This window comes from Chelonia mydas, chromosome 1, assembly GCF_015237465.2.
Source record: "Chelonia mydas isolate rCheMyd1 chromosome 1, rCheMyd1.pri.v2, whole genome shotgun sequence".
NCBI lineage: Eukaryota > Metazoa > Chordata > Testudines > Cheloniidae > Chelonia > Chelonia mydas.
The window spans coordinates 138,951,720-138,976,569 of NC_057849.1; the positions used below are offsets into that span (position 1 = coordinate 138,951,720).

At 42.3% G+C, this 24,850-nt stretch overlaps 1 protein-coding gene across 5 annotated transcripts in view; it reads left to right on the plus strand.

The window, feature by feature from the left end:
• Positions 1 to 24,850, plus strand: part of CNKSR2 (connector enhancer of kinase suppressor of Ras 2) — a 379,302-nt gene that overhangs the window by 335,240 nt on the left and 19,212 nt on the right. The gene's annotated exons all lie outside the window — the stretch shown is intronic.

Consider the following 24,850-nt stretch of genomic DNA (forward strand, 5'->3'; position numbering starts at 1 on the left):
GTCGTTACGAATCACCCGAACCTCCGATAGGTGAGGAGCTTGTTCTGCCAGCATGCAAAGGTACTGTGTCCCTTATGCTTGGCAACGATACTGCCAAAAAGCTTAATATACTTTCTATGTCGAATGACACTGTTAAACGCAGAATATATGAGCTGTCTGAAGAAATCAAAGAACAAGTTGTGCGCAAAATTAAACACACGGCTTTCAGTATGTTCAGCCTTCAACTTAATGAAACTACTGCGCACAATTCGTAGTGTTTGTATGGTGTGTTAATGCCGAGGATCTTAAGGATGGGTTGTTATTCTGTGAACAACTTGAAACAACTACAACAGCACAGACCATTTTCAATATGGTGAATGGCTTTTTCGAAAGCAGTGGCATTGAATAGAAAAATCTTTGTGGTACCGACGGTGCTCCAGCCATGATGGGTGCATGGTCTGGCTTTCAGCAGAAAGTAAAAGTGCATGTCACCTAATGTGATTGTCACTCATTCTGGACTCCATCGTGAAGTCCTAGTGCAAAAACATTGTCAATGTGCCTTAATGCTGTGGTGGGTGGTGTTGTACGAACCCAAACTACATTAAAGAACATGCTCTGAATAGTCATCTCTTTTGAGAGCTCTGCAACGAAATGGGTGGTGAATATGAAGTTTTGCTTTTCCACACTTAAATCCGATGGCTTTCTAAGGGGAGTGCATGAAAGCGCGCTTTTATACTTCATGAAGAGATGGCAGATTTTTCCCTGCGAAAAGAGAAACGAGCTGAACAAAGGTTCAGTGACAAGAAATGGCTTCTCTGGTTGGCATACCTAGTTGGCATCTTCGATAGCCTTAATGACCTCAATCTGTCACTTCAGGGAAAACGTTCAACATGAATAGACCTGACTAATAAAATCAGAGCCTTCCAGATGAAGTTGGATCTGTGGTGCAGGAAGTGGGACACAGACAGATACAGCACGTTTCCGACACTTTCCTCATTCAGCAAGGAGGAGGGGGAAGTCAACATAGATAGTGCTCTCAAGTCAGCTATCAGTGAACATCGGAGGGCCCTTCACAAAGAGTTTGCACGCTACTTCCCAGCACTACCACAAGTACTTCATTCCCTGGTGAAGAACCCTCTCAGTGTGACAGCTGAGCAGTTACCTACTAAGGATATTCCTGCACAGGAACAGTTTGTCACATGATCACGTGAAATTTGATCTCCCCCTGCTGCTGAGGCCTGGGGCTCCTAGCTGCTAGTCTGGCCAGGCTGGAGAGGAACAGGAGTTTTCCTTCCCCTGCCTGGCCTCTGTTGGTGGGGAGATCAGACCCACCTCAAGAGGCAGCACAAAAATGAAGGTGGTACATCCACCCTCCACAGTTCCTGCTGCAGCTCTGTGTGTCGAGCTGGTGGCTTCCTCCCCTGGCAGCTCCTACCGTGGCTAGTAGCTTCTGTTCCCGGCTGCTGAGCTCTGGGCTCTCCACCACCCCTGCAACTCCTGTGCAGCTCCAGACGCAGAGCTAAGAGCTTCCTTCCCCAGCAGCTCCTTCCAGGGCTGGGGACTTCTGCTCCTGGCAGCTGCAGCCGGGGCAGTCCGGGCTCGGGCCTTCCGCCCCCTCTCCCCCCTGTGCTCCTCCAGCTGGGGCTTAGGGCAGCTTGGGCTCGAGGTTTCCGCCTCCCGTGTCTCCAGCTGGGGCTCGGGGCTTCAGCCCTTGCAGCTGCAGCCGGGCTCGGTGTGCCCATGCTTGAGGCTTCTTCCCCCACAGCTCCTGCTGGGACTCAGGGTGACCCTGTAGGGGCTATCACCCCGGGGGCTTCTTCCAGGGCTGGGGCACCCGTTTTTCTGGGGGGCCCTCAAATTGGCCGGGGGCCCCTGCCTTAATCTGCCACTGGCCTGGACTAGCAGCTAGGAACCCTTGGCACCTACCCACCTCCTGCTCAGGGAACCTTCTCTAGCCCAGCCCTGAAGGCAGCACAGAAGTGAGAGTGGCAATCTTGGGACCCCCTCCCCATGATCCCATTTTGGGTCAGGACCCCCACAGTTAGAACACCATGAAATTTCAGATGTAAACATCTGAAGTCATAAAATTGACCAATTTGAAAACCCTCTGGCCATGAAATTGACCAGAATGCACAATGAATTTGGTAGGGCCCTAATGATGATGAAGTGAAAGCAAAATTCACACAGCTGCCTCCAAACCAGTTCTGGTGCTCAGTTGCAAGTGAATACCCACTAGTGTCTGAAATGGCCCTGAGTCCTTCTGCCGTTTCCCACTACTTACGAATGCGAGAGTGGATTCTCCAGCCTTCTCACAATAAAGATGAAATCTCAAAACTGGCTTCATGGGAAGAACAACATCAGGTGCGCCCTTTCTAAAACAACATCAAGAATAAAACTTCTTGTGTCAAATAAACAGCGTCAGCCAGCTCACTGATTTTTGGCTGCTGCTTGTGATTAATTGCTGTCAAGTATTAAAATAAAATTCTACTGAAAAAAATACCTTTTCTGCTTATAACAATAATTCGATAAAAATGTTTTAGTCTTAATTTAAAAGCCATGAGAAAAGGTAAATTCATTTTAAGCAATAGGGTTTAAATTTAGCATTTAACATAGTGTTAAATATAAAAATGTGTTTTTAATTTCTAGGGAGGGTCACATTCAGAGGCTTGCTGTGTGAAAGGGGTCACCAATAGAAAAAGTTTGAGAATCCCTTCCCTATCATCAGAGCCTTACATTCACGATGCATCTGTTTTATTTTATTTTTCAAAACGTATCTCAGAATACACACAGAACTTCATTACCTCAGTAACTGTAATTAACTCCACACCAAAAAAAAATACGTCAAATGATAGCAAGGATATTATAGATGGATGACATGAGCTTCTTGGGTTTCTAGATGTTTTACTTTTGTCCCTCTTTCAAAGACAACCTAGTTTTCCACACCTCCTTTATGATAGATATGAATAATACATTGTAATAAGACTATTTTTGAATCTAGTTACTTTTTGTGCATTTGTAGCACCAATACTAACATCATGAGGTGAAGACTTCCAGAATCCCCTTTGGTGTGTTTGGAATAAAAGTATTTAGGAGACCGGAGACAAATTAGAGACGTTGCTGATTATAGAGCCTCAGTAGCAATTCTGTTGTTTAAAGTTGAGTTGAAATGTACGCGTATAGTGGGAATTAAATCCCTTATGATGCATAGAAAAATAATGAATGTATTGCCACCAAACTTACAACTTTCTTAATGGAGAAGTAGTTTTCTGAAATGTTATAAATCAGCAAATGTTTTCAGTTTAGGAGTTAGCAGCTGTTATGTGTGACTCAGTTTTCATGTTTAAATTTGAAATCTAACTTTTTCCTTTGGGTTTCTCTAGGTAGCAAATGGGTTGGGCAAAATTGTTCAAAGTGTAGGTCCATGTAAGCCTAGACTAAATGTCAGACATAAGCTAGTTTCATTTAAAAGAAAATACCACAAACTCAACAATATATTTCACACATCCAATTACTTATTCAAAAAAAATTCAACCTTAACTCTGACTCTGCAGTTCTCAATTTTTTAGGACATAGATTTGATTTTTAGAAATGTATATTTTACAATAGGAATAATAGGTACAAAGGAGGAAACTAGTGGGAAGTGATTTGAATAAGAAGCAAATGAGTATGTCTTCATAGAAAGAAACAAAGCTGAAGTTTGTGTATAGGCAGTGTGAAAAGAATGTTTGAAAGATCGAAGATGAGGGGTAGAGGCAACTAGATAGACAAAAATGTAGTTAATAAAGGAAAATATATGTGGTTGGGGCTTTGTTTCATTCTGAATAATTGGTTGTGGCTATATGAGATGGGAGTATGCTGTGTGTAGGACAGGAGTGTGGAGTGTGCTACTGTGTAGAGCCCTGCAAGTCCGCGGATAGCCATATTTGCGGATGCGGCTATCCTCAGCCCATTTTTGCGGATCAGATGCTGGTACAAATTTTGTATCCACACAGGGCTCTACTGTTGTGTGGTTTTGGGGGTGGTATACATGTTAATATTTTCTTCTTTAGTGATTTCCTAGATTTTAAGTGACTGTATTGATGTGAAGTGCACTTGTGCAAACTTAATGGTAAATGAGCAAAGAGGTCTTTGTGTGAAAATATTTAAATTACAAAGCCAGAAAAATCTAGTTTGCTCCAGAACTACCCTCATGTAGGGTGATCATGCAATTAACTAATCAAACACAAGATGCTCCAGAAGCCTTACATCATCAGAACAAACTTTCATTTCCTGGCTATAGTTTAAGGGCAGGTAACTTGTTACCTGGCAACTTCTGAGGGGTGCTGTCTTTTATAGATGTTCCTTTCATGAGTTTCAGAACACTCAGTTTTCTTCCCCATCTTTAAAGTCCTACTGTAGACTAGGATTGCTTTACATCCATCAGACTCTGGTTATAGAGAAATAACATTTTCTTTTTGAGCCTCTGAATGTTCATCCTTAATCTGTCAGGTAGGAGTCTCTGCAGGACAACATGATGTTCACCCTAGTCCCGGGTTTAAGATAATTGCCTTCATGGCACTTCTACCCCGCTGAACCTAGGCACTGCAGCGTGATATTGCTAAGCCTTTCATTGGTATTTGATACCAATACTTAGTTTGAGCTTTTTATTATTAATTTTATTTTGAAATATGTCCCGTTTCCTAGCAGATTGCTATGGCAACACATATGGTAAGGTAGCAGCTGATAAGCCGCAGGCTTTATCACTGCTGAATTCAGGGGCTGCACTTGACTCCAGCCTGTGAGTTTCTTCAGGGAGCAACTAATGTAATTCTTCCTTCCCTCCTTCACTGATCAGCTGACTTCAACATCACCAAGGAAACCAACTCTGCCCACACAATTGAGATTTGAGACGAGCAGTACCACAGCCTAAATGGGGTCTTTGGGGCCAAGGCTGTTACAGGCTGGATGAGAAGTTTGCTGTAGCACTTCCCCTTTCTACCTATAAGAGTTTTTTATGTTACTGCGTACAATCCACTTTGAAGAAACAAATTAGCCTCTTTCTACATCTGATCTAAAAACAGAAATATTATAAGGATAACCAAAAAGTTAGAACCCCACTTAAGGACTGAATTTGTTATCATACCTATTTTTTTTTTAGTGCAAACAGAGCATATTCTTTAAAGAATACAGTAGATAGCATAATACCTTGAAAACTTCAAATTCTTAGATTCTATAACAGTACTATGGAACATTTTAAACATAATTTTCCTTACTCAAGGAAATTTTGACTGTCAGTACATTGGGTTTTCTATCTGAAGTTTAACTGTTCACAGTAGAAATCTGTGTGAAGTAAATATCCTGATTAAACATTCGTATTTTGGAGTTTCTTTGGGTTTTTTGTTCTTGTTAAAGTATAAAATATAGTTGGCTTTGGGCATTCTATTAGTCTAACAGTTGTGTCAAAATGCAGCCAGGCAGAGGATCTGAGTCTGCGACCACAACATTGATCATTCAGTCCCAGATGATAGAAGTTGGAGTGCTGTGGAAGCAGTTTGCTCAGCGCACATAGTGAGGGTAGCGCCTTCCATCACTCTTATCATGACCCTCTTGTCTGTCATTGCCAGTATCCTGCAGTCCACATGCAGAAGAACAGTCGTCATAATGTGGAGCCTCCAGGGGAAAATCCTCATGGTTCAGAAATGTTTTCATGACTTCCATGTGGCCAGAGCCTATAATCTTACACAGCAGCTGGTCTCTGCACCCCCACCCATCAGCTTCATTTGGCTCTGAGTCATTTTTAGACTAGGGAAGAACCCAAACAGATGGCCAGGGTCAAATCTGTCTACTGCAAATGCAGAAATGCCAAGGAATACCTGAAATTGGGATTTTTCCGCTTTAACTCTGCATTGACCCCACCCCATTACAAACACCCCTAATTTCTTTAGGTAAATAAATGCTGGCATGATACAGAAATATAGGGTCGAGTAGGGTGAGTACCACATCATAGCTGAAATATCAGGAAGCAATCCTTCTATAGAGCTGAATTTAATAAATGCTCTGGGAAGAAAGAAAAGATTGGTTTTTCAGGGCTCAGTCTTAGACAGGGAATTCGGACTCTGTTGTCTTTGTTCCTTGATTTAAAGGTCCCTGAGAGCAGAGCTCACAGGAGTGGATTCTCCTTTTCTAGTCTCCTCTAGAATGAGAAGAATTTGGTCAGGATCTTTTTTTAAACATTGTGAACACTGCATGTAAGGGGAATCCATCCCCAAGAGAAGAGGGTATGTGTCAGGCGCACCGATTCTCAAGAAAGAGAGCATTCCAAAGGGCTGGGGTAGTTTGACTGCCCTTGGTTCGAAAGTTGGGCAGTTGGATGGAAGTTTATCTCAGGCAGAATCTTGAGCAGAGGTTTCTTCCCTTGAGTTTTATGTATGTTTGTGAAACCTTGTGATTCCTGAGGGTCATCTGTGGCATGCTGTTGGTTTATGGAAAAAAAATTGCTGTTTTTTCTTCAATAAATAGCAGTTTTTGTGACTGTAAAGGTATTTAACCAAGAGCAGGATTAATCCACTATATGACATAAGGCTGTTTTTGTTGTTTCGCTTTTTTCTGTTCAATCGTATGTAAATGTATTTGCTTAGCAAGCTAGAAAAGATAGTAGCCAATTTTAAAAATCACCTTTATTCAGACTTGCAGAGACTGAAATAATTTAAAATCTGTTGGTTGTTGCTATCTTTAAATTAAGTTGTAATCCACTAGGGATCATCTGACATTTTCAACACTTGATTCCTGTAAGAGGAGCCCTTGCCCTAATGAAATCCCTGTTCAACTCTGATTTTCTCTAATTACGCTGGTGAATGCAATATTTGGCAGATGATGTGCTCAGTATAAAACAAACAAGCAAACTTTCCAACAGCTTTGAAAGTAGTTAATAGTTTTTATTTGAACAATTACAAAATTTTGGAATATGTGGAATGCCAGAGGTATCTCTTTTATGTAAAACCTTTTTATGTAAGAACAGTAGTGTAAATATAATTATTCTCATAAAAAGCAAAAGCAAAATTCACCAGCTGATAATGTGTCCTTTCAATATCTACCAGGTGTACAACATTTTATCATTAATTCTCCATTTTAAATTCCAAGTGGTTAATGAATTCACTGCTGCAAAATTAACTACGGTATTACTAGGAGTGGCTTTTAGGATGCCTTAGCCACGTCGAGGTGGAACTGCAACTTTGTTTTACACTCAGGAAAAGAGATTGCTGCCCTATATTTACACAAAACAAATTAATACTAGATTTCTAAGAGCAGAATCTTGTTATGCTAGTTTATGCAGCGTATTGAATGTGCCTATCCAAAGTTCTCAACTGGATGAGCATCTGAAAATTCCTTTGCATGCATTGTAACAGTTCAGCAAACATAGTCATAAAAAGAGAGAATAGAAAGAGGATTTGTTTGTTTGTTTTACCTACTCACATAAATAGTCTGATCTTGGATTGAGGCCTACATAATCCTCTGGTCACAGGTGATATGGAGTGTGTAACAATGTGTCAGGGTTCTTCCGTTGACTCACTTGGTTAGCAGGTATCAACGTAAAGTTACTGAAGTTCTAGCCAGTGGTTGGAGGTACAGCTCTTTAACTTTCAGTATGGATATAATGGAGATAGAGAAGTGAAATAGGACACAGCATGTCCTGGAGCAACCTTGGGACAGCCAAGCTCAGGGAGGAATCTGCAAATGAGATTTAATTAGTTATCTAGTTGTTATTTGTATTACCACAGTGCCTAGAAGCCGCAGCCACGGACCAGGACCTTGTTGTGCTCGGCACTGTACAAACAGAACAAAAAGACAGTTCCTGCCCCTGAGATTTTATAATCTCAGGATAAGACATGAGACAGCAGATGGCTATAGACAGATTAACAGGGGAGTACAAGGAAACAAACTTACTCTTAATATTTATCAGAGAGTACGCAACAATCTAGAGACAATAGAGTCATCAGGAAGGGAATATTTAGAAAACAGAATGTATTACTTGCTACTCCAAAAATCACAGGTTTCCATACCTTGTACTGAAGAGGAATCTCTCTTAGCAGTAATATAGTTTGTTTTCAGCATACCTAAGCATGTCATTCCAATTCAGGGCAATAGTAAAAAAACTAGTGTATATTACATACTGTTTATATACAAAAATGTAGTTTCTCAAACATATTCTTTTATAAATAATCTATTTTCTAATTGGCTTGTTCTATTATTTGTTATTTATTTTTCACTATTGCTGAGAAGCCCCCAACCAAGTTTGGGCCCCATTTTGCTAGGTAGTGTACAGACAAACAGACTGCTCCAAAGCATTTACAATCTAAATAAGTTAGAGAGAGAAAAAGTAGTATTCTCAAATTGCAATAAGGAATTGAGGCACAGACTGATAAAGTGATTTGTTCCTGGTCACACAGGAAGTCTGAGACCATCTATTTATATTCTGTTTTTATTCTTGAGTTATGAAGAAAGCCAGTCCCTGTGTGCTTCAGTTAGAACACTAACTCTGGAACTGTGTTCTTTACTGAGAACAAGACTTTTTGGCTCTTTTCTCCATATTTTTTTCTCCCTCTGGATCATCTTAGTACTACCTACCTTTAACTTTGGACCTATGTGACTTAGCTCATTATCTCATTTGGCTCATTTTCTGATCCCACTTGTTCCATCTGTCTACCTGTCTTGCCTTTGTCCAGGCTGCACTATAATTCCTACTCTTGAATATGAGTTGTACTTAACTGCAAACAAGATTAGAAATTCTAGAGTCATTTTTAATTATTTCATTTTTACGGGCTTCCTGCATCTCTGTTTTCTACATTCTAGGGAGTCCAAAATGAGTTGTAAAGATAGACCAAGATTCCTCATGAAATAGGACCATAATGGCCCACCTTGATTGACTTACATCTCCACACCCAACTCAGAATTGTCTACCTGATTTTCACAGTTCCTTGTGGTCTCACTCTACCTTTCCCCTAACTTTATATTCACTTAAGTCCCATGCTTTCCCAGACTTGGCCCTTCTCTATCTTTTTAGCCTAGGCTCTTCATTGCTGAGAATGATTCTTTCATTTACGGTGCCCCATCCATCTAGAACTCTATCCTTCATCCCCTCCTTGCTTCCGTCAGTAAATCAAAAACAATACATAGACATACATCAGACACTGAAGGTTCAGTCTTGAGTAGGGCTTTACATTCGTGGACCAGTCTTTAGAGGCTTTGTGAAAGAAGCAACTTTTAAAGTGGAGATTGAATAGAGGAGGAGGTTGTTTGGAACACAAGGAAGAACTGGGATTCTAAGTGGAAAATGTATTATATTTACATCATAAAATATTGCAGCATTACATCACAATATAATGTTTTAAATTGCCACTGTTAGGAGTGCATGAATACTACTCAAATGCCTTTATCACTTTTGTGTGATGCTGTCATCCATAGTAAACAAAGTACCAGTATTACTCAATGGTTATAGAATTTTCAGGTGGTACCTATCAAAAATGTTTTGTGCAGATCAAAGACAAAAATCTTTGTCCAACAGAAAACTATGTACTGCATTGCTTGTCGTATATATTGATTTATTTCTAAGTAGCCACTTCCCACAGCTCCCACTGGCCAGGAACGGCGAACCACGGCCACTGGGAGCTGCGGCGGGGGCGGGGGGGTCCCGTACCCGTGACTGGTCAATGTCAGCAAAATGTCTCATGGCCCGTAATCAGATTACCATGACGGGCCACATGCAGCCCACAGGCTGCAGGTTGCCCACCACTGGGTTAGATGAATTGTTAGAACAGGGCTCAATATGCAAGAGTCAGGGTCAAAGTCAGGCCAGGGTCGGAGACCAGAGATCAGAGGTAGTACCAAGCTGGAATTAGAAGACAGGAATCAGTGTCTGAGTCAGGCTGGGATCAGAGACTAGAGATCAGGAGATGAGGTGAGATCTGGAGATGCAGCAGGCCCGAAGTCTGTGGTTGCCCAGACAGCTTCCTGGGACACCCTTCATGGTTAAATAGGGGGCTTGGCCAATCAGAGGGCCATAGGGTACTTTCACTCTGGATCCCAAGGGCGGTACTTCCTGTGGTGCCTACTCACCACAGTGCTCCCTGGCTGTGGCCAGCGTTGGTGCTAGCCCATTATGACTCCTAAGCAGGAATATTTTGGGGCCCCACACATACTAATAATTAATAAGGCCTCCCCTCCAACCCTTGAGCTGCGCGGGCCCCTAAGCAATTGCTTAGTCTGCTTAAGTCTAGCGCAGGCTGTGGCTCTTCATAGCCTCGTGGTTGCACTGTGAGAATATCAGCCATACAAGGCTCTGCAGACCTCGGTTCTAGTCCATGGATCCTTACATGTGGAAAGGAGAAGGCTGAGCAGTAGGTGGAGATGGGAAATTGAGCTGAATTGGGAGGGGAAAAAAGACAAAATATTCTATTTATCTGATCTGTCTAGTGTATGTGTCTACAGCTAATATATTTATAACCAGAAGCTGGGAATTGGCGATAGGGGATGAATCACTTGATGATTATCTGTTCTGTTCATTCCCTCTGAAGCACCTGGCATTTGCCACTGTCAGAAGATGGGATACTGGGCTAGATGGACCTTTGGTCTGACCCATTATGGCCGTTCTTATCTATTTCAGTATTGGGCCTGATGCTCCAATGCCTTTGACCAGTGTAGTCATTTACAATTGTGCAAAGTGGTCAGTCTGTAAATGACTACACCAGGGCAGTCCCAATCAGTTGTCAGAGTTCATGCAAGAGTCTGATCGCCAGGAGATGCAATCCAAGGGGAAGGTATAGCAAGGCACCTGGCAGGCTCAGGTGAGACAGCAAGGCAGAGTTGGACGAGGCAGCAATGAAGAGTCAGGGTAGGTCCTAGTAGCGACTAGTGGGCAATGACTTGTTGCTCAGACAAGGCCAGAACGGAAGAAGGAAGTTCATATATAGTCACTAGCTAATCACAAAGCAGGTCACTGAATGCAAGAAGCTGGCCCAATCAAGTCCATGAATTCCCTAATAATTAAGGCCCTGCTTGAATCGTGGGATGATTGTCAAATAATTGTAGCTGAGTTGGGGACAAGCCATGGAAAATCACAGGAAAGTAATCCTGGACCTTTATTAATTGCAGTAATTTGGAAAAGCCAGAGACGACCTATTTATTTAAGAAAAATTTGCTGGAACGATATAAATGCTCAAGTATTATGTTATGCCTGCTAATATTTTTGATAACCTGACATTGCAAGTTGCAATGGGGGAGGTTTAGATTGGATATTAGGAAAAACTTTTTCACTAAGAGGGTGGTGAAACACTGGAATGCGTTACCTAGGGAGGTGGTAGAATCTCCTTCCTTAGAGGTTTTTAAGGTCAGGCTTGACAAAGCCCTGGCTGGGATGACTTAACTGGGAATTGGTCCTGCTTCGAGCAGGGGGTTGGACTAGATGACCTTCTGGGGTCCCTTCCAACCCTGATATTCTATGATTCTATGATTTTGCTGCAACTATATTACAGTCATTAATGCATGGGGCTAACAGCGGGGTTGATGGGGGCTACCAGTCGCGTGGGAGTTGAGAGTGCCAGCGGGCCAGGGCCGATAGCAGGAGCCCCGCCATGCATGGAGCTGACTGTGGGACTCCGGCCACCAGCCACCCTGGGCTGACAAAATTGCCGTGGAAGCCTAATATTGCAGGATCTACAATTTCCACAATATCGCGAATTAAGAAGGCCTTACTGATCATCCAGTGCATTGGTGTGGCATGAGGGCCAAGGTTGCTTCCTGAAAACCCAGTGGACCTAGGTTTGAGACTGGGGTTTGAAACCAGGGTCCTGACATTACCCCGTTTGGGGTGACCTCAGGGTGCCGCAGGCTTGGGTTTATCTGGGTGTGCCCTGTGGAAGAAATTCACTTTTCCAGGGCTGTGTACATGGTGAGCTGGTTCACAGGTCTGATCCTTCCCAATCGATGAGGGTACCACAACTTTCCTCTGCATATCTGGGAATATAGGATCTCGTGGATGAGATACTCTCCTTGTCCCTGAATCTGACTTGGTGAGAGGGCTGTTTTGGGTTAAGGAAGGGATTGTCAGAGAGGGGTTTAAGGAGGAAAGCATGAAATACAGAATGCATGTTCAGGGATGGGAAAAGTCAAAGCTTAAAGGTTACTGGGTTGATTTGTCTGCAGATCTGGTAAGGATTTACATATTGGTGATCTAGTGTGCAGATGGATTGGCCAGCCTTGAGATGATTACCTGATAGCTGCATCTGCTGTCCCATTATGAAAATGGGACCTCCCTGTCAGTGACAGTCAACATAATGCTTGAAATTATCTTGACAGCATCAAGATGTCACCATACCCCCTCTTGGGTTTGTTGGATTTGGTGTATCAGATTCAAGGCTGCGGGTGCCGTAGGCAGTGCAGGGTGAAAACTGTAGTTAGCAAAAAAACAAGCTCATATGATTGAGGTGTTGTCCATTATTATATGCGAATTCTGCATGTGGAATCAGTGAAGCCCAGTCATGTTGGTGGAAATTTGTGCAGCATCATAGTACTGTTCCAGTACCTGGCTCATTCTTTCCAATTGGCCATTTGTTTACGGATGACAGACAGTTGAGGTATGGAAATACACCTCTAGTAAGGGGAATACTGCCCTCTAAAACCATGACACAAACTCGGGTCCCCAGTCTGAAGTAATGTGGTCTGGGAGGCCATGGTGGTGAGATGAGGCGACAGGTGGTATCCTCAGTGGTGGGGACCTGTGTTCAGGGAATAAGTGCACCATCTTTGTAAGCTGGCCCACCACTGTTAGTATAGTACGGCAACCTTTGGATTAGGGGAATTCGACAATGAAGTCCATGGTGATCAAGGCCTTGCAGGGTCTCAGCAGCTATTAGCATCCCAAAGGATTTAGTTCGAGCTACCTTTGTAGGGACACAGGTGTGTCGCAAGATCTGACATAAGTCCTTGAAGGTAAAGAAGTCTGTACTTCTGTGTGACTTCTGCCGGGGGGTTGGTATCAGGGGTTCGGAGCCTCTGGGCAAAAGAGTCATCTTGAAGAGCAGAATATGTGGTTGCCATTGAATCTGATAGCAGTGATACTCCAAGGAAGTGATGCTGTTTCAGGACACAGGGTGACTCTACATCGGATTCCCTAGAGTCACTGGTATGCTCTTGTTTTCTGGAGAAGGTGTCTGCTTTTCCATTCTTAGTGCAAGGGAAGTATGTGATGGTAAAATCAAACCTTGAGAAGAAGAGAGCTCAGCTTAATTGTCATTGATTCAAAGCTGTAGCGGAGCTCAGGCACTCCAGATTTTTATAGTTGGTATATACCTGCACAGGGCATTTTGTCTCTTCCAGGTAGTGCCTTCAGTTTACATCTTGATGACCAGCAGCACCTTATCTGAAATTGCATAATTACATTCAGCGAGGGAGAGTTTTCAAGAGAAATATGCACAGGGATCGAGCTCTTTCTAGAGACTCTATTTGGTACAACAGCAACAACCTGATGGCACACATTGGAGGCATCAGTTTCAAGAATGCATGGCTGACTTCGGTCAGGGTCCCTGAGGGTGGGAGCAGTGGTGAACATTTTTTTTTCAGGCATTCAAAAACATGTTGGGCTTCTGCCATCCAGAAAAATTTCTTGGGTTTTGACCAAGGAGGTTATGGGAACCAGAATTTGAGAGTAATCCCATATGAAGTGCCTATAAATGTTTGCACATCTAATGAAGCATTTGATTTCCCAAATGTTTCAGGTCATTGCCCAATCACGGCTCACTTCTACCTTCCAGGGATCCATGTGGACTCCTTTAGACTCTACAGTGGGTTGCTTGAAGACACAGTCTTCCAGTTTTTCATAGAGTCGGTATTGGCAAAGCCTTCCTAATATGTTGCTCGCATGCTGCTCAGGCATGGGTTGATGCTCAGAATAGATTAAAATGTCATCTAGGTCGGTAACCACATAGTAATCCAACATATTCCACAAAACATCATTCATCAGGTGCTGAAAAGTGGCAAGCACGTTGGTAAGGCCAAAAGGCATCACCAATTGTTCAAAATGGCCATATCACATTCAAAACATGGTTTTTCACTCATCTTGTGGCCAGATGCTGACTAGATTTAAGTCTTCCCTGAGATTCAGCTTGGTGAATGTCCAGCTGTTCTTACTTGGTCTCAGAGCTCCATGATTAGGGTAGTAGATATCGATTTCACATGGTGATTTTATTCAGGGCACGGTAGTCAATGCACAGCCTCAAAGATCCATCCTTTTTTACAAAGCAGACAGAGGCCCCAGCTGGGGAGGTGGACTATGGAACAAAACCTTTTTTAGATTCTCATGAATATATTCCTTAAGAGCTTCCAGTTCAGGCTCAGATGTAGAGCATAAATTCTCCCAACAGTATCTTAGCACTGGACTGCAAGTCCATCAGGCAGTTGTATTCACAATGGGTGGCAGGATGTCTAAACATTCTGTTTTTTGAACACATCTGCAAAATCCTGGTATCTCATTGGAAGTAAGGAAGCCCATTTTGCTGCTTGACCCCATGTACCCTCCTCCACACCTGGCGCCTGGGTGGGGTGTCTGGCTGGGGATTTTGAAAGCTTCAGCCTGGGGGCCAAGTGGTTGGTTGGTTCAGCAGTACTCCAAGCTAAACATCACAATGTGCTGCTGCCAGGAGATACTTGGGTCATGCTTGGCCAAGCACGGGTTTCCAAGTATGACAGGAAACTATGTGGACCAGATTGGCTAAACTGAAGAGTTTATGGTGTCCACCAATTACTGCTTCCATCAGTCAGGAAACAACTGTTCTGGGACCTAGATGCAAGCAGTGAGCCATTGACTATCTTGACCAGGTCAGTAGCAGCCTTGGGCTGTATGGAGAGACCAGGTACTTGGGCTACAGTGGTGTCCATGAAATTATCACCTGCCCTAGAGTCAAAGTTCACGGGAGGAGAACAGCTTGTCCTGAATTCTAAACTCAGAGTGGTGGCTGGAGCTGCAGGTGAGGGGATGATCTAGAAGACTTTGCCCAGTGGAGTTTTCTATGTAACCTAAGCTTAACCCCTTCTTATTGAGGCTGGGCGGTGGTGTTTCCCAAAGGTACACAGTTCGGGGCCTTTGCCAGGCAGATAACACATGGCCCATGTAGCCTCAGGAAAAATCATATGTTCTCTCATCACCAGCGTTCCTGTTCAGAAGCCGAACTCGTGCCAAGTCCACCTATGTGGGCTCAGGCTGGGGGGTTGCAGGTAGAGCCTGGACCTGAACTGGATCCTCTCTCCTATCATGTCGCCACTCACTAAGCTGTGTATCAATCAGAAAAGAAAGTTCAATAGCGGTGTCAAGTCCTGTGCAGGGGGGGTGGCTTCATGTGGGCTAGTTCATCTCTTATCTCATAACTTGAGCCTGTCTGAAATTCATGCAGCTGGGCCGGTTCATTCCAAGCCATATCTGCTGCCAAGCATTGGAAACAACCCACATATGATGCTGGTGATCCCGGCCTGACAGAGACTCCGTAAGGCAGCCTCCACAATGAGGGCCTGGTAGGGATCATTAAAAACCATTCTAAAAGCCCTCAGAAAGGAGTCCCAAATACCAATTGAGGATGATCCTGTTCTAACGAGGAGATACCCACTCCAAGGCTTCACCAGTGAGGAGGCTAATGACGAGGCCTACCTCAGCTTGGTCCGTCACACAGACATGGGCCTTCAACATAAATAGGACCCTGCACCGATTTACAAAACTTGCTGCAGATACTGCTCCAGTAAAGGCACCATGGGCTCGGATACTGAGGGGGCTGCGAGCCATGAGGCTGGGCAAGACATTCCCATTTGCTTCTCTGTGATCCATTCCTGAATGATGAGGGTTTCGCCTGGAGCCAGTCCACCATGACCCTATGGCTTGGTTTTCTTGTAGGAGAGCGATCTGCTCCTAGGGACTTGATATTCTGGCGGGCGCCAGCAATGCTGCCCTGGTGGTTTCCATGCCCCTTTCCCCCCTTTCCTTGGAACAGGAGCAAGACCACAAGGAAATCAAAGGGTAATGCTGTAATGCTCAGGAGTGAGGCAGGTCAAAAGGAAGTCCTGATCAGTGGTCAGAATTTGTCCAAGAGGTCTGATCACCAGGAGATCCAGTCCAACGGAAAGATACAGCAAGGTGGCTGACAGAGTCAGGCGAGGCAGCAAGGCAGGGTCAGGTAGGTCCAAGCAGCAACTAGTGGGAAAAAGCTTGTTGCTCAGACAAGGCCGGAAGGGAAGCAGGAAGCTTATATATAGTCACCAGCCAATCAGGACCAAGACCACATGGCCAATCAGGAAGCTAGTTGCAGAACCCTGGTATCCAGCCCACCCGAGACTATGAATTTGCTGGTAATCCAACACATCAATGTGGCATGACAGCCACAGCTGCTTCCTGAAAACCTAGGTGGGTCTGGGTGTGAGACCAGGGTCCTGACAACACAGAACTTTCAGCCCAAGGGAAGGGAGGACTTAAAATAGCTTTAAGCCAATATAGTCCCTCCTGATACTGAGCTGATCCAGGGGGCAGAACTGGGGCTTTTAGAGACCTTTTACACCACTGCCTCCCTTTTACATAGCATAAAGGGGTCTGGAGCATGGCGAGGCTCTCATTCCAAGTATCATCATATCAATCTAATTTTAGACCCAGACATTTTCAAGCTCTGCAGAACACATTTGAAATAGTCTAATATAAAACCTGATGTAATCTGCCCTTCAAATTCTAAATATGAGGGTTTTTAAAATTTGCCATTTCATTACTAAGATATTTTTTTTAAATAGTCATTCTTTTGCTGGATGTACAAAACCACAAAGTTTTGTGTTTCCTTTGGCTTTCCCAGGGAGTTAAAAAACATTCCCAGAATTATGCTGACATCAGTGAAGCATCTGTAAAAAGCATTTTTTGTTATGATAATAGCACTAATTAGCTTTAAATATTCAATATTAAATTCAACTATATTAGAGAGAATACAAGTTAAAAATAAGTTTGCCACATGGAAAGGAACAAAATGAGTAAGGAGGGATTCTCTTTATTGTTTCCAAGCTTCAAGTCCAAAGCATTAGAATAGTTTCAAAACACAAATGAGGGCTCGATTTGGAACTGTGGTTTAATCAGGACACTGGATAAGTATGCTGGAATTGTTGAGCCTGCTGCACAGGGTGGGGGTGGGGCGGGAAGAGTTCAGAGGGAGTGTTCTATTGGATCTATCCAGTGTGTAAACTAGAGAGGTTTTGGTAAAATGAAGTTGAACTTCAGGCAATCACAGATAATTTGACTAATTTCAGCTCATGCTGATATTGGAACTGGCATTGGCCTCCATTCCAAATATAACCTTTTTGCATTTAATCTGGAATTCTCGTAAGTGAGAATAATCATATTGAAATACATAAGTCATTTCCTAGAGGAATCTAGAGGATGGAATGTATAGAAATATACAGAAAGGTCAATAACCACTCTATGAATTCACAATTTACAGAGAAGGGACAACAAGAATCCAAATAGCATCTTGTGCTCTTTCTACATATGCAAATATACATGAACATCATCATGCTCCCTCTTTCCTGCACTTGTTCTTCCAGTTACATGGTAACGCCTATAACTTTACGTATACAAACTTATACAAATAACAATGAACATTTGCCAAACTCTATGCAATCACGCTGTTTTTATTTTCCCAACTAGCTGGCTTCCTGAATCTAGGAATAATCATCCATACTCGTTTAGAAAAGTTACTAAATGCTCTGGTCTTGCATAAAGAAGACCCCTCCCATGCTCCCAGCATAGTTGCTTGCCCCAAACTCAAACCTGTTCAACTGAGGATAGGAGGACATAAAATAAGCAAAAAACGGTGGAATCCTCATAATTCTGAGAAGAAAGTAGAAGCCCCACCAAAATTGAAAAGAACTCTGAACATCTAACAATAATAGTTTCTGTAAATAATGCATGGTAGGCACCCAGTTTTTAGAACTGGTTGAAAATTTTCTGACAAAATTATTTTCAGTCAAAAAATGGCATTTAGTCTAATCAAAATGTTTTGTGGAAACGTATTGGTTTCAGCAAAAATTTCATCAGGAAGGTTTGTCAGGTCCAGTATGGAATTGAGAGAGTGAGACCCTTGAATAGCCAATACCTGTTGATTAGAGCACTCACCTGGGATGTGACAGACCAAAGCTCAAGTCTTTGCTCTGATTCAGGCAGACCAGGGGCTTGAACTCAGATCTCCCATATCCCAGGTGAGTGCCCCAAATGCCAGATAATTGGCTGTTCATAGAGAGAGGGAGAGAGAGATTGTTTTTTTTCATGAAAATTTTCAAAAGGTCACATTTTTGTTTAACATTGGAGCAAAACCAAATTTTTAAACCTTGAAATTTTCATGAACTGGAACTGTTGTTTTCCAGCAATCCCTACCTTTTATTGGATGTAGGTTTTAGAGTACTTGGAAGAATCAGGCTTTAAACAGAAAGCTGGTCTCAGCCTTAGCAATGGCAGAACTATTGCCCTGCTTATAATAACATCCACCATTTGGGGCTGGCAATAGTTCTACCATTCCACCAGTTTGGGGCTGGTGAGTTATCCAGTTATTAAAACCTTCATAAATGACCAGTAAAGTCAAGGGGCTCCCCTGCAGTCAACCAAAAACTATTCCGCTGTTTTCAGGAACAGAGAGAGTAAAACAAAAACATTTCTGCCCATTATATAAAATAGCTTGTAATGAAGGAAACAGGGCTGAAGTGTAAATGAGGTCTGGGTCTGCAAGACACCAACCTCATTTAGTATGGTTATTGGATGGTGTGCAGCCTATTAGACATGGAGGCCACACATTGAGCAATAAGTATAAAAATAAATATCAATCACTAATTTGGAATGAAATTCACTCCGAGCAGAGGGCCAACATGAGGCCTAATCCCCACTGTAGTCCTACTTAGGCCTGTTTTGTGGCCTTAAATGGTGCATATATCTTATGCTGATCCTCTGCGCAGGGATGAATTTCACTCTCGCAGAGCACAAACCTGCCCATATACTGAATAAGGCAGGAGTAATGTGGGAAAAAGTAGTGTGCTGTTTTGCAGTGTGTATTCCCAAGCGTGTAGTGCTAAGTTTAGACAGGCAACCTTAACTTTGGCATCGCCAGTGTTCTGAGGGCTTCATTTTGCAACTCTCAAATTCTTCTAGTGTAGCTTTTTGCTATTGAAAGATGGAGAGGGGGACCAAATCATTCTGGATATATAAACTACATATGGGAGTACGGAAAGAATCGATGCTTATTTGTGTAAAAAAGAAAGCATTTAGTAACCCCACCTCAGTAAAAACTGAACAAGAAAAGGCGCTCCCTGGGGATCGCCATGTTTTTGAGCCAGACCCATGATTTCTTTCCTGCTTCTGTCTCCACAAAAAGGAAAAGGAAATATTTTTAAATTTATACAAGAAGAAATGATGAGTATACATTTCTTAATGTAACCACCACCCTCACTGCTTTGTGAGATCAGTCCTGCTTTTCCCAGTATTGTAAATTTTAGTAAGTTCCCTTTTGGTATTCTTATTTTGTTATTTTTAGTTCAATAAGGAGACAGAAAATTCTAAAAAGACAGGTAATATTGGAAAGGATGGAACTTGCTATATGCAAGATAGTATGTTCCTTCATAATCCAGCAGTGGGTGTTCCACATTCCTTGCTCCATCTGGGCAAGGTCAATTCATTTACCATTTAATGCAGTAGCATCTTTCTATAAGGCATTATCCAGAGCTGTGTGACTCCTGTGACCCACTACTTCCTCATCATGTAAGCCTCATTCTCCAAACAACTCACTGATGCTGTGCAGCATGTGTTTCTCTGGAGTATGCTAATTCTCCTGGCAGGGTATTGAAAGGCAGTGTTAGCTGTGTCATTGAAGCCCTTCCTCATTCATTTACTCCCGTGCAAGTACCATCCAGCAGCCCTTGTCTCTTCAGGTGTCTGTTTGACCTAAACAAGCCTGAAGATTGCAATGGCTTTCCACTCTTAAAAATGAATGGTTATAAATCTGCCAGCATTCATCAAGAAGAGTTTAGATGTGTCAGAATAGCTTTTCAAACAAAATACTCAGACATGCTGACTGTTTCCCCCAGTGGAGGGGGAGTTACAGCAGCCCTAGAGCTGCAGAAGCAGCAGTGAATCCGCTCATGGTGTGTGTGTTTCTTTCCCCAAAGTCTGTATTCATTGCTAGGTCAGCTTGGTTACTCAAGCCACAGGATTTGGCTCTTAATGCATATACATAAATGCACTAGAAATATGGTTAAATTATTGGAACAGATGATGAACAGAATCTCCTGCTCAGAGTGCTATATCTGTTTGTATTGTGAATATGGAGATAGAGATAGAAATACATACACACACTGATACACTGCTAACTGAGAGAAAACAGATGTAAGGTGCAATTAGTATTTCAGTGGTTTTCACTAGAAAGTGTGAGTTCAGACTTGCTTTTCTGCAGATTAAGTATTTACTCCAAGAATAGGAAATTCTGTAAACCTGCTATTACTCCCTATACTTCTTTGTTAATAAGAAAATTTACCAGAAGCAAGGTATTACTATTCAGATTATAATCTGTTTAGAAATTAAAATACATAACATCTGCATTTGAAAGATGTGCTCCCAGAAGACTGCAGTAATGTATTATGCGTTTTGTTAAAAATCACATCAAAGTGAGGCTTCTCTCAAGATAGCTGCTCATTAATGACTGCTGGTGTGCCCTCATTTCTGTGTGCAACTCTCACAGGGGAAAAGAGAGGCAATCTGCATGATGGCTTTCACCTTCTACATCCCTCCCTTCATTTAGAACTCTGTGTACTGAAGTCATTTTAAAATCTGATGTCTCAGTAAGCTCCCTTATTGAGTGTGACTCCCAATCAATTCCCACAGGTGGAAATCTTCTGCTCACCTTCTGCTTTCTTTTTTGTTGTCATTCTTGGAAAATTTGTGACGTTCCCAACTATTTAAGGGACCTGACTGAAAATTCCTTCTGTCTTATTCACTGGGTTCGTATACAATCCTGTGTCTTCATTCTCGCGCAGCCACTTTTGATATGGACCGGACCTCCAACTCCTGCGAACTGGCCCAAATACATCACTACCACATGTTTCTTACATTTTTCCAGTAGTTGTAGGGATCTTCAAAGATTTCTAGCAAGCAGTTTTGGTTGTGTAATCACTTTAGAGGAATCATTTGCCCTTAGAACTGTTTTAATAATTGATGAATAAATATGATCAGATCAATTCACTGTCTCTCATCGGAGTATATTAATTGTTATATGTGAACTACAGCTGGTTTAATTGTCAAAATGTTTGCAAATCTCATGTTTATTCGAACAAAAAGTTCTTGTCCATTGTGTGTCGTTTGATCTCCTGTTTCTGACAAGCTGACCTCTTGCAAGGCAACAGAAGCAATAACATGTGACTTAGGTGATCAGTCACACACCACAAATAGCAATAACCAAAGTGAACTGTTCACATAGAAAGAACTTATAGGTTGAAACGTCTTTGTTTAAATTATTTGGCAAATGCTATGAAAAAAAGAATACAGAGTCAGTTTGTGAATGATTTGCAAAAAGAAAATTAAGCAACCTATCTCCCACCACCCCACTCCCTAGCTAGAATAACTCTCCGGGGCTAGAGGAAGAAAAGAAGTAAATTTCTGTTTGAAAAAGGGTGAAGTGATTCTTCCGACTTAGGACGGAAGAATCCCATGCACCGCTACAGACTAGGGACCGAATGGCTCAGTGGCAGTTCTGCAGAAAAGGACCTGGGGGTTACAGTGGACGAGAAGCTGGATATGAGTCAACAGTGTGCCCTTGTTGCCAAAAAGGCCAATGGCATTTTGGGATGTATGTGTTGGGGCATTGCCAGCAGATCGAGGGACATGATCGTTCCCCTCTATTCAACATTGGTGAGGCCTCATCTGGAGTACTGTGTCCAGTTTTGGGTCCCACACTACAAGAAGGATGTGGAAAAATTTGAAAGAGTCCAGCGGAGGGCAACAAAAATGATTAGGGGACTGGAACACATGACTTATGAGGAGAGGCTGAGGGAACTGGGGATGTTTAGTCTTCAGAAGAGAACAATGAGGGGGGATTTGATAGCTGCTTTCAACTACCTGAAAGGAGGTTCCAAAGAGGATGGATCTAGACTGTTCTCAGTGGTAGCTGATGACAGAACAAGGAGTAATGGTCTCAAGTTGCAGTGGGAGCGGTTTAGGTTGGATATTAGGAAAAACTTTTTCACTAGGAGGGTGGTGAAACACTGGAATGCGTTACCTAGGGAGGTGGTGGAATCTCCTTCCTTAGGTATTTTTAAGGTCAGGCTTGACAAAGCCCTGGCTGGGATGATTTAGTTGGGGATTGGTCCTGCTTTAATATAACAAAAATGATTAGGGGACTGGAACACATGAGTTATGAGGAGAGGCTGAGGGAACTGGGATTGTTTAGTCTGCGGAAGAGAAGAATGGGGGGGGATTTGATAGCTGCTTTCAACTACCTGAAAGGGGGTTCCAAAGAGGATGGATCTAGACTATTCTCAGTGGTAGCTGATGACAGAACAAGGAGTAATGGTCTCCAGTTGCAGTGGGGGAGGTTTAGGTTGGATATTAGGAAAAACTTTTTCACTAGGAGGGTGGTGAAACACTGGAATGCGTTACCTAGGAAGGTGGTGGAATCTCCTTCCTTAGATATTTTTAAGGTCAGGCTTGACAAAGCCCTGGCTGGGATGATTTAGTTGGGGATTGGTCCTGCTTTGAGCAGGGGGTTGGACTAGATGACCTCCTGAGGTCCCTTCCAACCCTGATATTCTATGATTCTATGATATCATCATACAGTGCCTGCCATAAAAAGCTGATATTTATGAACACTTCATAATGCAGTTAGCACAATATTTCTTATTAATATGGGGTTACACACTGGCATCTGTTGTGATTTTAAAGGCAATTACTGTAAAGTAGTAAAATAAATTATTTAGCCCCCAAGCATGCTTAATAATTATAAAAATGAGTTTTCATTTTGTTTGCCTTTAAACAGCCAATGAGTAAATAGTACTGCAGTATATTCACACTTCTGTAATAGTACACTGTGAAGAACTAATAATGGAACTGTGATAGTAGATCTAAAGCATGACAAAAAAGGAACTTACCATTTAATGATGGTATTACCACAATTCTTGTAAAAACATTACTGAATAGCCTCTTCATAGGAATTTCTTGCTAAAAGTTCTTTGAGGAATTTGTCACCTTCTAATCGAAAACGTAATTGAATTCTAGCTTCATAAAAATGTCTTCTGCCAGTGCCACCAACCAGAGAAGGCCATGGTGCACTCTGCCAGTCAAAAAGGGGGACACAGTCAACATGGAAGGCCCTCCTATAAAAGCATGTTGGATTTCCCAGCCATCTTACTTAGGGTACATAAAAGAACTGATTTTAGATATCCAGTAGTTAATGCAGCCTTATTGTAATGTAAGTGAATCCTGCTGTATTTCGCAAAGTCCAAAGAGTCAACTTATTTCCGGTAAAATGTCAGGAGAATGAAGGAGAATTCTCCTTTGATACCCCAGTTGACATCCTGAACCCAGTTATGTGAGATTTCAGAAATGATGGTGCAATACGGAAACAGCAGACTCCTCAGACTCTTATGGAAGTCTGAGGAGTTTCCATTTTCTGTCCCACTCACTCCCCACTCAAGCAACCTTCCCCCTCAAAAAAAAAACAAACAAGATCAGCCTGTTGTGTGCAGAAGTAAAGTGGATTCTGGTTTAATACACCTGATCAAAATGGATTGTTAGTCATGCAAGTTTTGAAATCTTTTTTTTACTACTTGCAGTTGCAGCAGGATAAGTGTTCCTTATTTTAGACAATAGATTATGTAAGAACTCCTATAGACTTCAGTACTCAGGTTATTGTTATATGAGCTGTTCTCCTCCCCCCACTCCTCCTCCGCTTTGGCATACAGTATAGCTTGCACAATTGCTAGTTGTGAAATAGTACTATCAAAGAATTTAAAGATAGAATGCAGCTCCATGTGAGCCCCATAGCATTTCAGTTTTATACCTATTGGGAGACACTTTTTTTCTTTGAGAAGACTGGGGATGAACTAAATGGGCCTATCATTCTTTCCATCCAGGATTTGTGTTAATATCTCTCTTCCATTGTTGGAGTAGTAGCTCTTTTCTGTTAATTCAACCCTGGTGATCTGCTGTACGCTGAAGTGTAAAAGCAGAACTTCCTGATCTTGTCTCCTCTTCCCATCCTAGGTGTTCTCTTTTGGAGAAAAAAATTCTCCCTGAAAAGGGATGGGTGAACCTCACCAATTAAATTACATTTTGGCTATATTAGTAAAGCTAGATTATATTCACAAACCTTTTTATTCTGTGTAGTTTAAATCCAGGGGCCCTTTCCCAGAGTGATTAAATTTAAAAAGCAAAACTTGTTTGTATATGTATATATGTGTGTATATGTATGTGTGTATAAAAATACATACAGCATATAGTAAAATAGACATATCTATTTATGCCAGCCTGGCTTCAGAAGCAGCTGTTTTAACCCTATTTATATAATTTTACTATATGCTAGTATTTTCCCCTCTAAGAGCACAGACCCAATAAGTTTCAGGAGTGTGATGATGTTTGAACCCCACACTAACATCAATTGTTCAAAAGTTAGGTAAAATGAAATGGCCTGTCCCTATTTCTGATCTTCCACTCATAACTTCACAATACTGGGTCTCCAGTTGGGAGAGTGAAATGAGCCAGATCTCATGTCACCACTTCTGCTCTTTCATAATTAGCTGTTGGTAGGACATGTTTGTGTATGCCCTGTACATTCAAGGGGGTTGAGGTGGATCC